The 16706-nt window shown below is 35.8% G+C and overlaps 1 protein-coding gene across 2 annotated transcripts in view; it reads left to right on the top strand.

Moving 5' to 3' along the window:
• Positions 1-16706, top strand: part of Phlpp (PH domain leucine-rich repeat protein phosphatase) — a 73516-nt gene that overhangs the window by 37404 nt on the left and 19406 nt on the right. The window lies entirely within an intron of this gene.

The following is a 16706-nucleotide window of genomic DNA, read 5'->3' as shown; positions in this document are numbered from 1 at the left end:
CGAGTCGTCAAGTCAACTGGAATAATTGAGGGAATAATTGAAATCTTTTTTAAAAATAACTGCCGCAAAAAGTTATTTGAAAAGAAACGTTATTAATTTTATCACTTAAATCCATTATCTATCCTTACTTATTTAAAGATCTCAATTATTTTATTATATTAAGACATTACTTTTGAGTAAGAATTATTTACATGATTCATCTTTTTCAGTGTTCCTCTTATCTCCAAGTATTTAGTAATAATTTATTGGTTAGTTATGTACGAATGGAGGCATGCCTTATTTCCAAAAATAACCAGTACGTCGATTTAATATTTATTTATTTCGATATATTTAAGAAAGAAATCTTATTTGCTGTAACGATCATAAACCTTCGCTGTTGCATATAATATATAAACACAGAAAACAATTCACGATGACGTGGAAATAAGAATAGAGATCTATTTTCCACGAGACGTGTGAAGCTTTCGATATATAGTTGATGTTTGCCTTACAATTTCAGACGCCTTAAAGTTTAAGCTTTCGCAGCTGAAACCGATTCTCAGGACTTCTCTTTGGGCATACGTAACTTTACGAGAAAATGAACGATTCTCATGCAACGAGCTCGGACAAACTGAATTTTGCATGACGTCCCGAAGATAAGCGGGACCGTCGTGGGCATGTAGTACATAAGTTAATATTTAAAGTAAGGATGTGTACGTGTCAGTGAGAAAAGGAATTTTATTTCTTAGGGATGTCTGCGTAAATAACTTTGTATCTCGGCATCTTTGTACCGCAATGTATCCTCCGATTCCAATAACCCTCTCGAAAGGGGCTTTGGCGCGCGTAAATAGGTCATATGGAGGTAATATTCCGAATAGGTAATATTCCAAAGCATACCAACCATATCTGGAAAGGAATAGATGGAACGTCAATGCAGAAGCGACGAACAGAGTGTAACATGGAAATTATGTCAGGCGGGGAAGGCGCGGACGACCCGATAATGTCGTTACACGGCGGCGGACAGCGCAGTGAATTAGAATTGTGTATTGTCGACTCGCGGCCCGATGCAAATGAGGACAAACATAGGCGTTTTGATGGGCTTTAATGGAATCATCGGCTAACAAAAAGGACAACGGAAGGCTCTCCGATTCATTCTATATCCGAGCGATCCAATGTACCACAAATATGCATCAGTGTGCCGTGAAGCGCCTCTCCATCGTGCGCGCTACATGTATATATATATGTATATATATATATATATATATATATATATATATATGCATTTAATAAACGATGTTGTAAAAGCGTTACATATATAATGTATCATTTATAATTGAAGAAGTAGGTATATATAAATATATCGATACATGCGATAAAGAGGAAAGATACGAGTTCAAGGAAAGACTTCCTATTTATGTCAACGTGTTTATACCCAGGATTGATAAATAGACGCTCTTAATTTTCAATAACTCTGCAGAATAGTCGATTCTTCAAAGAGCCTGACAGCGCGGTTAAAGCGCCCAGCGAAATCAAAGGATAATCCCCGTTCTTCATCTCGTGAATCCAACGACCATCACGACTCAAAAGATCACAGACAGCGAGAACGAGAGAGAGAGAGAGAGAGAGAGAGAGAGAGAGAGAGAGAGAGAGAGAGAGAGAAGGGGGGAGAGGGGGAGAGAGAGAGAGAGAGGGGGTGGCTGTGGAATGGTCACAGAGGCTGAAAGAAGAGTTGTGAGGGGCTAGCAAGAGGAATCCAAAATGATGCAAACATTGGCCTAGAGGCACATCCTGAATATGAAATCACGATGAACAAACTTTAATATCCGAATGCGACGAAGAGGAGGGATAAAGAGGTTGCAGAGAGAAGATAAGAGACGAAAGTACACACGGTGTTTCCATACCGTTATGACCGAACGATTGCCGAACATTCGCGACGTCAATGACGATCCAGATCGATCCCCCGATATTTTCCCAGCGAGGAATGGAGTCGTAATGACGGAGATAAAAATATATTTTCCCGCGACTTATTCATGACATCCAGTGGCGGATTTTAAAATCCCCGGCGTGTTTCAAACGAAACAACATTCAAATCTCCCAAATGACGTGTATTTGACTTTTTTTTTTTCGAGGATATCAAAACGGTAATACAGGCCGGCTAAATCAAGCAATTCAGCGTAGAGCGCAAATTTTATTTCCGCGTTGGTGCATATTATTTATACAAGTATTTGTTAAATCTATACGCAACTATGCGCTTTTGTAAAATAGAAGCAAAATTTTAAAAATCGCAACCTGATTCATCGCTCCGTCAATGGCCGGCATTTTGAACGGCCACCGTTGAGAATAGCTTCACTTCGCACCTATTTGTCTTTCATTTGCGCTATTGAACTCTCTTTTTCAGTTCGGGCAGAAATGGCAGAGAAGTTTAATATACTACAGAGAGACACGCAGCATCCTAGCGAGCGTTCGTCGGCAACATTTGCAGTTCGCCAAAGCGAACGTGACACGGCTCGAAACGCGAGATCATGATTTGGATAAACACATCGCTAAATATTCAGCGATCAGTCGTACAAATACGAGACGTGGTTCGACTATCCTCCCTCTCTCCCTTTCTCCCTTCCTCTCCCTCTTCCCATCCCCCCTCTCTCTCTCTTTCTCTCTCTCTCCTGCCATTTGCCTTGAATTATTCAACGCGTATAGTATTTTGCCGCTTTTCTCCATGGTACAAATGCATCACTGCTACCACGAGCCTCCTGTTATTACATCGACCAGATGCACGGCGATCGCGTTTAATCCGTCCGTTGAATTTTCCATTAATGTATTGTCTCACGGTGAATGATGGGTGAAATTTCCGGAATGTCAGGTCAAATTTTCGGCTTTTGAAAATCTTTTCCCCGTTTTATTATTTTATTTTGTGTATTATCATGAATTCCGCATGCAAAAAATTTGCATCTATCAGAAAAATTTTCATAAGCTAAATAATATTATATAATATCAGTATAATAGTATATTAGTATATTAATATAATAATAATAATAATACAATAATATATAAATACAATACAAATACAATAATATATAAATCAAAATTCTTTAGAGAGAATTTTTATTGCTTTATTATTATCTTTATTTTTCTATATATAGAAGATTCTTTTGCAGTTTACTTTATGTCTAATTCATTTTAAAAAAATACGGTTATAGTATCATGATATATTGCGGCAAATTTGTTTAAAATTATTAATATTTCGCACAAAATCGAATCTTCAAGTTGGCATTTCTAGAACGTCTATTTATTATACGTTTTTTATGGAAACAAGAGCTTAATTTCAGATTTGTTATTTAATTCGTGATATTGTCACCTGTCCTTTGTTTAGCATATACTGACGAAATTTGCTTGCGTAAAACTGAGTTATTTTCAAGCACACCCCAGATAATGAAACAATTTTCTTGAATACGGGATGCCGATGACACGATTGAGTGGACTGTGACATTTTGTAGTGGAAAGTCATTATTTACTTAATAGAAGCAAAACGATTGGCTCTATGACAATTCAATTTGACACATCAGCAGTTTATATATATTGGCTTGATAACTTTTATATTTTTATTATTATTTTATTTATTAAATCAGGCGGTTTATTAGTAATACTCAATTAATTCTTAATTAAATCTCAGACAAAATTAGCTTCTTTCTTAAAAGAATAAAATTATGGTTATAATTGGACACAATTTGTTGATGTTTTATCTGAAAATACTTACCAGGTGAATAATATTGAATCTCTGCTTATTTCTTAATTTCTTAGCATAAAGTTATTATATTATTCCTTAAAAAGAAGAAACATCTAATATTAAATCAATTATATCAAATTCCTTATTACTACTAAAATTATTATTAGCATTAATATTAGCATAAACAATAAGTTTTCTATTATTAAATTTTAATCATACACTTTTTTATAAAAAATTAAAAGCACCCAGAAATATTCGATCTTTATCGGATGCACGAGAAATTTAATACGATATAAAAATAATATCGCAATTTGCAATAAAAGGGGGATATTACTTAACGTTAAATGCATCAACGTGCATCTATATAAATTCTAGCAAAAATTGAAAACTAATGCGATAGATGGCCCATTAAATTCTTGAAATTTAAAACTTCGAAGTCCGATTAATAGCGACGTGTCCAAATATTCGATTACATTCACTCGACGACGGGCGATCGACATTCCAATCGCGCGGGTAAATTTATCGCACTGTTCTGTTTTGGCGAAAACAACAGGAAAAATGAAAAATAAACAAATGCGACTCGATAGTCGGATGATACTTTTCAATCTGATTATCTGCGCATTCTATGCGGGACGCGTTCACGCGTGTCAACAGGATGCATTGACCACGATGGAACGTCGCACCACGTAGCTGCGCCCGGTTACGTGTCATCGTCTCATTAATTAATCGTATTTGCCGTGCGCGCTGCACCAACGGAATTAGAATTCGACGTCAACCAATGAGATATCTATGGAATTTATCTATACGTAGCGTTGCCAGAACTGCCCAGTATGTGTTATTCATCGTAAATTCTTTTTTTCGATCAATTTGCGGACAATCTTCAATTTTGAGCGAGAATTCCGTGCTTCGCGAGATTATTTTTTCTATCTATCCGTTTTAACTGGAGGTACATAAAAAATAATCCGTAGTGCAACCTTTCTGTTGCTGCACAAACATAATCCCGAAACGTTATCTGTACAACTACAATGTTATTTTACTTTGACGCGCTCGTCAGCGTTATTTCCATAAAAAATTGATCTCTCACAGTGCATTTCGCTGCAACTTTTTAATACCATGATTTTCATTTACAACCCAACTAACGCTTGCAATCGATCTTTATTAAAAACGATTTAATAAACGAAAATGGTCGTTGAGCTGTTGTCTCATAGAAAATATTACCAGCTTTTACAATTTATTTGCAACGGTCATTTTATTTTAAGGTATGCGTTAATGTATAAAATAACAAAACCAATATAACTTCTCTCAAGTTAGATTAAAAAAATTATTTGAAAATAGAGATATTAACAACTCTTAAGCTACAAGCTGTTGGAAAATAGATGACTTTAACAATTTAAATTTAAAGAGTAAAAATAAAGGGGGGGAGAAAAAAATAATAAAACTTAATTTTAATATGTTTAATCTAAAATTATGAGCTTTAAAAATTATGAGCTTTAAATTTTATTTGATTAAAATTCTTGTAATATACACTTAAATAATTTTTTTATATTTAAATAGAAATCAATTTTCAATAAATAAGAGATATCAAAAATCTATGACAGAAAATATTAAATTCTGAAAGAAAAAAACAGCAAAGAACAACAAAGATTATATTTCTATATAGGAAAATTTCTCTTTTCACGTATTTTATATTTCTTTCAATTATTATTTATTCTATTTTACATGTAATAACGTAATAAATTGCGATGTCGCATAAAATTAATCCGACAAAATTAATTTCGAAACGACACCCTTTATGTAAAAGAAAAAGTGTGCTGTTTATTATACGTAGAGAACCATTAAGCGCATAATACATTTCATTCAACAATAGTGCGATAGTAAAATTCAACACGTATCATTAACAGGAAATTATAAGAGGTTTGGAATGGCAATAGATTACGAGGAATGATTGCCATTTGACACAGGCGATCAATCTCACAATGTTGCTTTTTACGATGGAATCACGAATGACAATGAGGAAGATTAATTAACGTCAACGATACGATGCGTGAAACTATAAAGATCAATATCGTTTGGCGATTTGATGACTGTCAAGCGATGAAGGTGCAAATAATTAATTGCTTCATTAAGAAATTAATAAATCAAAGATGCTTGAATAATGCTTAACGTCACTATGTCTTCCGACATCAATTTTACAGTGGAATGGAAAATGTAATGATCTGAAAATCAACATTAATTAATCGTTTTAAAAAGTACAAAAATAATTAATTATTTGATTAAGGAATGATTAGTAATAGAAATTATAGTATTTAATTAATAATAAACTACAGTTGGAACTATCTCTAGAAAAAAACGTGAAAATAGCTTCCATTTTTTTTTTTTAATATAAGATGCTAAATTTTGTTGTACATTAAAAGTTTATACGTAATAATTGTTTTTGTCAAAATTCTTTCTTGAAGAGAATAATCAGATTTGTTAAAAAATTCACTACAAAAATTTTTAGACAACTTCTTTACTCTGTTTGTAATATAATATTATATCTAAAAACATAATATTTATTAATCATTGATCCGTAATGCAAATAAAACTCAATCATCTCGATTAATTAATATTTACTGGCTCTCTCGATTATCCCAATTATGTTGTATCCTATAACATGTATTATCAAATATGGTGATACAATTCTCCATACTATATTATAATTGTTTCACACTAAATAGGATAAGCATTAAATACATTAAAACACTATATTGGTGCTTTGATTTATCTACATTCTCGCAAACATAATAGGTATATGCTTTGTCGATCCGATCGTGCGTTTGCAAACATGAAACTAAATGAGTCTATTTGCTGCAGTGTTATTACCCGGAATAATTAATATCATAATTTGTATCATAGGTCGATTTTTGCCGCTGCAAATACGCAAATCTACTCTTACGTGACTGCCAAGTGCGTGTTTAACTGAAATTTCACCGCGAAATTCTATACATTATGTAATTCGAGCCCGAATTAACTTCTCGCTTTCCCGAAATGGGACTAACGTTCAATATGACGAAATTATGAACAAGCGTGCGAGCGCCCTCTGTATTTTTATCTTATAAGTTGACGCGGTTTTTTTACGGTCACCGATTGTTAAACGCGAGGAGAATGATTCAGAGATTTCACCTCCGTTATAGAAGAATTTCGCGTGGACCCTTGCACATCTAACGCTTCTTCATGGTGGGAGTAAGAGTAAAGGAATAGAGTAACGTGGAAGAAAAATCGGGCTCGGGGGATAAAAGCTCTGCCCTAATTTCTCACGCAACCAGAAAGGGAACTGCCTCGAAGGAAGATAGCGGCGATTAGCCTTGCGAGGGGTTCAAAATTAAAGCTGACTGTTTTTGGACATTTATCATTAGAAGAAAACCCTGAAGATCTAAATTAACGCATTTATTATTTAAGTTAACAAATAAAAAATAATAACCGCAGGCATTACTTATTAATTTACGTTTTTACTATGGAAAATAATTTAGAAAGCTAATAATAATTTCGTTCATAATATTCAAATAAATTATTCTAAAGCAACGTTCTGAATCAATCGTTTCCATTGAAGTGATAAACTTCAACATTGAAATCTCGATTTTTAAATTTGAAAAAGAAATTTAACGATTTAACATATATTTACATTTTTCATATTTTAGACTGTGACGAAAAAAGTAACTGAATATAATGAACGTGTCTGTAATTAGTGAATTTTTTTGTTACAATTTTACATATCTTTTGTCATAATTAAGCGAATACTTTTCTGATCGATACTTGAAGCCATCTACATTTCGAAACTTGTTGAGAAAGATATAAAGTTCAAATAGCGATTTCAGCCGTAAATCTTCGATTGAACCATTGAGGTCTGCGGCTCTCTTTGGAATCCACTGTAAATCGCGAAAGTTTTCCCTTAATCGCTGAAAGGCACTTCGCAAAACTTACTGGTTACAACACTCGCATTACTATTTTCGCCTTTCCTTGTTCCTCCTTCCTCTCGGATTGCTTCTCAATCATTCTTGAAACTGTGCAATCGCCCGGAATACCGGCCATTACATTTACCACCAAGTCAATAAAAATCGATTGCGAGAACGCAAAAAGTAAAATATCCCATTACTTTAACATCCATAAATACTTTTATTTATTAATATATCAAATTCATTTTACAAAATAACAAAATTTATATTTATGTTACATTTAGAATTTTATAATACTAATTTTAGAATTTTATAAACAACGAGAGGGAGTAAATCAATATTGCACACTTAATTTGCACCAATTTAATAGCTAAAGAGCAATTGATCTCTTAACTCTTTAAACAAAAATAACAATTTATAAACAAAAGTTGAAACATGAAAACTTTTTGTGTTTTAAAACATGAACATTATTTACGTATTTACCTTATAATTGTAACTCAAGTTATATTTTTTTTTAGTTAGAATAAAATCCAAGTTCAACGAAAGTAAATTTTTAACGATAGTCATAACAAGAATTATAACGCAACTTATTTTTTATGAAATACGATGCGCGCGTTACTGCCGGCGGCACGTTGTTTGTTAAAGTAGCATTGTTATCTACTGGTTTATCTTGCCCATTCTTTGCGTTCCCTTGCCCCGTCCGTTCCATTTTCACCCTCAAAAGATCTACATGAGAGTAAACCAGTAGCGAACGTGCGTTCACATGAATTTCGCTTGTTAGTCACAAAGGGAAAACACGGAGGGCGAGCGAACCCTTTCGTCCCTTCGTTTTTTTCGCCGACAAAATAATTTCCGAGGGCCCTTAAAGCATCGCATACCAGACGGCTGTCGTGATCAAAGGAGGAATTTTTATTAAGGCGGCTTATTAAGTTCTCACATGGAATTCACTTCGTTCGCTGCGCAGCCTTCATCACATTTTACATACCCCGTCGTATTTTATTCCTTACCGAATTGCAGAAAATTTCACTCAGAGAAATTCCACGTCGTGCGCAAAACAAACTTCTGTGTAGCTTTATACAGTAAACGGCGCTTTTAATGTATAATATACGATCAATTAACAACAATTGCCCCAACAGTTAACAACTCTTATCTCTTGCTAATTACAAACTCGTCGATTATCGATTTGTCTGCCTGCAAACGTTAAATGAGAAAAGTCGCGTTTGCACCAAGTTTTGCCCGAATGGACATGACAGTGGAAAAACATCGTCGGGGAAACTGCATCGTGCGAGTGCAGCCTAGCAAGAAGCCTCAAACTTTTGGTATTAGTCGACAGAAAAGAAGACAGAAAAGGAGAGAGAAAGAAAAAGGAGAGAAGGGAAACAGGAGAGGCGTCTCGTTCCACCTGATTTTGCAGATCCTTCCAGAACGATATATAGGACTCCTTCAGATGGAAAAGCAGGTCATGGCAGAGGGACGGAAAAAAAGGTTCGCGATAGAACGATAGTCACGATAATGATGCTCTCGTTACGGGGAAAACCCCCTTCGCCTGAGCGCAAAGTCCGCCGTACACCGGGTGTCCGACTAACGAGATTGCACGACTGTAACGACTCATTGAACGTGGCGGTTTCCCATCGAGAATGACGCAGGTGGCGCAGGGAAACATCTCGATAATTTTTCACGCGTTGTGTCAAGCGGGGAAAAGAAATCCCGTCGACGATCGATCGATCATAATTTCGCTCATGATTCGCGAGATGAGATCATTCCGCGAAGGGGAAGCGATAGGAAAGAAATTATGTAAGAAAGTAATTGGAATCATAAGCGTAATTGCGGCAATGTTTTCACTAGGTTCTCCAGTGCGGGAAAAGAAGATTATGGAATTATGAGGCGACTTGTTGCACCAAAAGTCTGTGAGGGGAAGAATTTGTGAAGCTGACTGTTCTTTATTTCTCTGTGGTTAAATCTGTAATCGCTTTACCGTTGCGATTCGTACCGGCTGCGCCGCTATTAGTTAACACCCTTGGAAATTATATAGCAGGAGAGCCGATCAATTCCTATAAGACAAACAGCCGACTATCGCTTTTCGGTTCATTGGACGAGATTAATGCGTTTACGGCACAGATGCACAGGTTGTATGTTTACCGAATGTCGTGTTGATCCTTTGAGGCTTATCAGCACATGCACATCGCGCCGATAATTGCACGTATTTGTGGTTTAGGAAGTAGCCGTGTATCTTTTTGCATAATTAACTAAAACTCATCTGTTCTGAATCTCTAAATATACAAATGGCAATAACGATCTTGGTAACGATAGACTCTTTTTATATCAATTAAATGAGATCATATGCTTTTGTCGCTTGAAAAATTACTTATTTAAGTATTATCATCTTTCATATATAAAGAAGAATATATAATAAGAATAATTATTTTGCATTTTCAAATGAAGTAAATATTAAAATGAATATAATTTAAATATTCTTAAATTCAAAATTATATTTAGATCTTCTTGTCTTTAGAGATTGTAATCCGAATTATTTCATAATTTTCTCGCTTTCTTTCAATGTTTTCTTATTAAATAAATAAATATATATTTATATAAATATAAAATTTTACATATAAAATAATTTTTAAACATAAATAAATATATGTTTGAAATTATAATTGAAAAAGAAACGTACACATTTAATCCATTAGCAAAAAAAAAAGAAACCAATTCTGAGGTTGTAACACTATCTTTTGAGAAACGAAGAAGTTAGACAGAGGTAAGAAGGTAAGAAAAACTGCTATGTTGATACGGCAGAATCCTGCAGAAAGATAATCCATCAATATAAAGATTTTAATATCTTCCATATACAATTACATGTATCAATTACATTGATACAATAAAAACATAAAAGCGAGTAAAGAAAAAAATTAGTAATGCGTGTGATATCAAATAAAGGAATAATAATAATAAAAGAAAAATGATAATGATGATTATAATATAATATCAAAAATTTATTCTGAGAATAAAATAAATAATGCAATCAAAATATTTTTTCTCAAACGGCAAATGGCAAATAAATCTTTTTAGACATTTCATTTTAAATAAACAATGATGATTTTTTTTTTTAAATAACTCATTAATAATATTTATTACTAAAGAATATAACTTCTTTTACGTTTACAGCGTCGTATTTATTCTAAGGAGACAATTACCTCGATCACTCAATGACATAGTAGAAGCTGGTAACCAACGAAAGCTCGTGTATCTCGTTTTCTCCGCACAAACCGAACGAACCGTATCTCGTCACTTTCCTCTTATCCAATTCACCCCCCCCTCCCTCCCTTCCTCCCGCCAGTTCTCCGCACCCATCTAATCGACCAATCGTCTATCCACCCTCGTCAACTCCTCTCTCGCCTGCCACGGCATTTCCGGGACAAAAACCGACGGCCGGAATGCATTTATCGAACACCGAAGAAGAATCCTTATCTCGTTATTCAAATATCCTCCCCGCGCATGCTCGCTCGCGTATATCAAATATCCTTCCCCTATCTCTCACCCGGCGCACCTTGCGCAACCCCTCGCGCAGAACTTCGGATAAAAAGCTCGACACAGGTGTAACGTAACGCCAAGATGTATCCCCAAGACGCTTCCCACATTTCCACGGATACTTCCTGTATCCCAAACTGCACTTATTTTCTTCCTCTCTCCCTCTCTCTCTCGCTCTTTCTCTCTCGCCTCTCTCGTTCTCTCCCTTCTGCCCTCGTTCTCTCTCGCTCCCCTTGTATTCCCTTCGGTTACTCATCCGTAAATTATCGGGCGACGCGATATCGTTTACCGTGCTCTCTCGCAACCCTTATCTCGCGTTCTCGCTCGCGGGGGTAGTTCTCGGTAGGGAACGAAACTGGAGTTGGAGTTTATTAGCCTTAACAGCCAGTCATACGAATCATGATTATGTAACGCGCGTTATCAGCGCAATTAGCTTCTCTGCGATTATAACTGTAACTTAAATAGGGTCCGTGCGTAATGTCGCGATACTTGTCACGTGCAAAACTTAGCGACCAGATGACTCAATTTTAAATAACAAAATAGCAGCTTATCGTATACAGCTTATCGTGTTAGGAAGATAAAATTATCAGAAGTTTAGTCTCGCAAAAACAAACATTATTTATTTTCGAAGATATTATTTGTACAGTTTTCTTTCGCTTCGGCTGCTTCATTCGTAATGGTCAAAAGGAAACTGAGAAATTTCACCTTAACAAATAGAGAGAGAGAGAGAGAGAGAGAGAGAGAGAGAGAGAGAGCGTGTGTCGCGAACCGATGCTTGTTTGAACAATTCTAGATTGGATCGACACGCTCGGCCCACCATGAAATGCAAAACCAAGAATCGTTGTGCTATAGCACAGTTGAAAAAAGTAACCATCAACGAAATTGCTTAAAAATGGTAAAAAATACGTAATCCATGAATTTCAGACGATTTATGGCGTTTGCAATGACTTTTCGGAAAATAGTTGCACAAATCTGTGGTGCTGAAAAACGGCAAATGATTTTGTTCACCATTCGGAATAATGTTGGTACAGTTGATTCATTTCTTCTGCATGCACAATTTCTTCACCAAGTTTTCAGGAAGTTTAACTGAAGTTTATTTATCGCACGGTTTTCTCGTTGCCGATAATACCAAGAATTTCGCGTGAAGATGTTTTGCATTATTTAGACTCTTTTAAAATATAATTTTCTTCTCCACGCAAAATTTGTGGAATGAACCAGCTTTATTCTTACAAAAACTATTGATAGCCCATCAAGTTATTTACTTAATTGAACTTAATTGGAAAAAGTAGAAGATTTAATTGGATTAAATTAAATATGTTATCGGTTATGTTCAGCAAATTTTAACTGAAAGTGACATATTTTATTTTGAAGAACTATTACAGTTTCGAGATATTATTTAAGAAAAAGAATAAAATATTATGACATCACAGTGACAATGCGTTTCAATCGATATCTCGTTGCGAGAAAATAAGGACTAACGAAGAGGTGGTGCGCCAGCCTGAAAAAAAGGAAGAGACGCGGATGTACGCGAACCGTTATGTGCATTCCAACGGTACGGGCACGCGAAATTGATCTTCAAATTGGCCATTAGGGAAGTCTTCTGGCCGCATCGCGAAGATTGCGCAATGCGTCCCCATAATTGAGAAGGGAAAAAGGATAAACGCGTCACCAGTCTCCCGCGAGGACTCAACCATGTCTTTGCCACCATTACTTTTATTTCGAACTCCATGTACACACAGTACAGGAAATGAACTTTGATAACATCAAGAAAATAAGTAAATTACATCCGTTGTTTTTCTGTTTTTTTTTTTTTACGTTTCTGAATTTTTAAACCTTTGTTTCTTAAATTACCATTAAGAAATTTTTAAATGATTAAATACGGATATGCTTTAATTTTTAAATATTTAGACACAAACACATTAGAAACTATTTTTATCAAGTTTATTTGTATGCGCCCTGTCATATAACAACAAAGCAGTTATGCACGTAATTTAATAAAAGGTAATATTCGCGTCTTATTTTTTTGCATCGCAACTTGTATTTCCTCTTTTTTTCTTCTTTTTCTTCAGAATTTTCTATTGAAACACAATGAGATTTCACACCGTTCTCTTGAGAATTTTATCTCGTAACTAGATAGAGATATATGTATATCTCTAGTCAAGTTGAGAGTAAGGATCGTAGAGGAGGAGGACGAGAGTTTTCACTCACAGGTATATATATATATATATATATATATATATAAAATGTGTGTGTGTGTGTGCGTGTGTGCGTGCGTGCGTGCGCGTGTGTGTATCTTCCCAGCGGCTAAATGTCAATGTCGGGAGCGGCAGCGACGTGTCCTTCTTTCGTACGGTGTCTCGGGGCCGGAACCCGAAGTGTCTAGCAGACGCAAAAATTGCGCAATGCTAAGCACCTGAGCGTGCTCTCTTCCGCTTTACGTGCCGCGGGACACGCGACAAAAGTCTCCGCGCGTCTCCTCAGTGACATGCCGGCGGTAGTCGTGAATAATGCTCGGTATCCGGCGAACGGACGGAGACCACGAACCAGCTAAATAATAGTGTTTCTCGATAGTTTTTTTTGGGTGGCGTTTACTTGAAGATTTTCGAATTCCGCAAGATGCGAACGCACACAAACATCCCAGACATTTCGCATTCGAGTGGACGAATGTTAGTCCACGATCGTATTCCACTTCGCAAAATTGATGGAATTAAAACGTTCGTTGGAAAAGCGATGTTTATCTCGGATACTCTAGCGAGATATTTCTCAAAAGTTTTCATTAAACTCGAGAGTACGTATACCTTCGCGAATTTTCGGTCCACCTCTCCTTCCTGAGGAGTGTCAAAGTGTACCCTAATTGGAGGAGGTTTAATATTGAGGATTGAATTTGGCAAGTTGAACTACGTAATATTTATGAAATTTTTAAGAAATTATACAATAATACGAGAGAATTATACAATAAAATTTTTATGAGAAAATTAACTTCAAATTTATTTGCTAAACGAATTGCACGAATTTGTCAAAAAATACAATAAAGCAATAAAGATTGGTGCAATTTCTATACAATTTTATATTTTCATTAACGCGAATTGAAATAATTATTGAAATAATTATTGAAATAAACGTGATATCGGACAATTAATTAAAAGTCCAAAATGTCAAAGAAGCCTTCAAGAGCGCGTTTGAACGTCGTTCGTTCCCGCCGTTTCCCTTCGGGCACTATCCCGGGAAATTAATCGGGACGCGCGTTGCGGTTAAAATTTTTAACCGTCCGCACAAACCACCGATACGTAGTTGCCGATAATCGATTAAGCACAATTCATCCGACTTAGCTAGTGTGTGGCGTACCTGTTATTAAACCGAAAACCATCCCAATCCCAGCGTTAATCTCGCTGGGATGTTAAAAAAGAGTCATGATTGAGCGAAATTTGTGAGCGTCAAGGGAATCGCAAAATTCTTCTCCACGTACATAACAATTTTATCACTTTATACGAATCCAATAATTGATGAAGTATTCTGTTTGTTTTGCCCTATGCCAAATCGTACTGGACTAAATAATAAATTTAAAAATTTTCGGTCTGTGCTTTACCATAAAATATATTTTTCTTTTTATTTTGTTATGTTTGTTTTATTTTTATAAAAAAAAATATGCTCTTTAAAAAAATATGCTTTTTAACGTATGTATAAATAATAAAATAGTAAATAATTCAAATTTATTTTACAAATCGGAAACATTCAATTAACAGCTTATATACAATGTCGATACATCGTTTAACGCAATTTGCCGTAATTCAAGATGATCGTGTATTAACACGCCGTGTTATTAAAGGCAACGATCTTAATTATCAATTTTCCCTAATCAGCTACTTTTTGTCCTTAATTCGCTTCTCGCGTTCTTCATAATTGCCACGATTGTCCTCCCCTCCCCTCAACATTTCAGAAGACTCGTTTAACGGTTTACATAATTCACATTATGAATTTACTCCGCACGTGCCGAACGGTATACAATGTTACGCGAATTCGCGTCCGATGTAACAGTACTCGTTAATTATATCTCATAATAATTCGTGCGTCACGCGCACGCATAAACACGCAGGTGTACGCACCGTGCTGGAATCTATTTCATAGCTCATTTCCGTGGCTTCTCTCCAATCGCGCGCCTCTTTGATCCACGCAGATCCCCGAGATTATTTATCTTCGTTAAAACTTGCAAGAGTTGACTACACTTAAAAAAAAAAAAAAAAAAAAAAGAGAGAGAGAGAGAGAAATAGAGAAAGTTTTTCAGTGCTGAAGGAGTGATCCTCGTCAGGAGGAGACCTGTGTTCTCTGTATCCCTCCTCTCGCCCCTCTCGCTAGGATCTCCTTTCTGGATTATCGCAGCTCTCGCTTGACGCATCAGTATCGACTGGCCTGAACTTTCCCGGGAAAGTTACTTTCCTTGTTAGTCACCGTCCACGAGTGAGCAGACAGCCGAGACACGGGGCTTCTTCTTTCTCTTCCCCTTCGTTTTTACTCCTTTGATCCCCGCTTCTGCCCCTTTCTATCTTCTCTCTTCACGGTGGGCTAAGCGCGTCCGTTGGCTTGAAACGTCCATTTCATCTCGTTTCCTTCTCGTTTTCGTGCCATCACCGGCGTGTGTCAACCGGCCGATACGCGCAATTTTTTTCACTTTTTTTCACTTTTTTTCTCCCGTCCATTTCCTATATACCTTCGCAGTTTCATCTTCTCTCTCTCTTTCTTTCTCTCTTTCTCCTCCTCCTTCAACGAGTTCTGGACCGAATAGAGACTCAGCGTAACCGGAGTCGCGATCGGAAAGTAGAATCGATCGATTCGGGTTCCGATGGGAAATTATCGTCGGGAAATTGGTGGAATTGAGACGATGGAAGAGTAGAGTTAAATCTGAAATACTATCATGGGGGGATGCCGCGGAGAGCTTCGCGTCGGAAATGTATCGCTTAAACGCAAAACTGATCACTAAATTTCAATTATATACTCGGAAAATTCATGTGAAAAATAATTAATTCTAAATTCGTCAAGACATTTGATTTGCATGAATATTCTAATATTCCTGCCAATTTTAATCTCGATTTAATTTACCTTTCATCTTTCTTTTTTTAAGAATTAAGTTTTAAGAAAAAAGTAAAGAATAAACAAATTGAGATTAAACTTAATTCACGTTAGTAGAAATGGAGATGTAAGACGTAAATCACTTTCTCTCGAATCTGATAGAACGGAAATTAACCATCATGCGACGATCATGCTCGCTCACGCGGTTCGAGCTCTTTCCCGCAACATGGTATCTTTCTCTTCTCCTCGTAATCCCATTTTCCCCTTCAACGACAATGACACTTTCCTTATTTCCGCGTTCTGAAAAAAAGATTCTGAATTATTACAAATTAGATTACGTAAGAAGAAACTTTTTTCTACACGGAAAGAACACTTTTGCTGGCAAGTTTTTTAAAAATTTAGCTAGATACAGATCTGAAAATAATTTTGTTGGATCTTCAAAATTATTATATATGTTCAAATTGATTGTTAGAAGATCA

This window comes from Pogonomyrmex barbatus, unplaced genomic scaffold, assembly GCF_055798465.1.
Source record: "Pogonomyrmex barbatus isolate J1 unplaced genomic scaffold, ASM5579846v1 scaffold8, whole genome shotgun sequence".
NCBI classification, from domain to species: domain Eukaryota; kingdom Metazoa; phylum Arthropoda; class Insecta; order Hymenoptera; family Formicidae; genus Pogonomyrmex; species Pogonomyrmex barbatus.
Note: the sequence above shows the minus strand (reverse complement) of the source record. Positions and strands in the feature narration are given on the sequence as shown.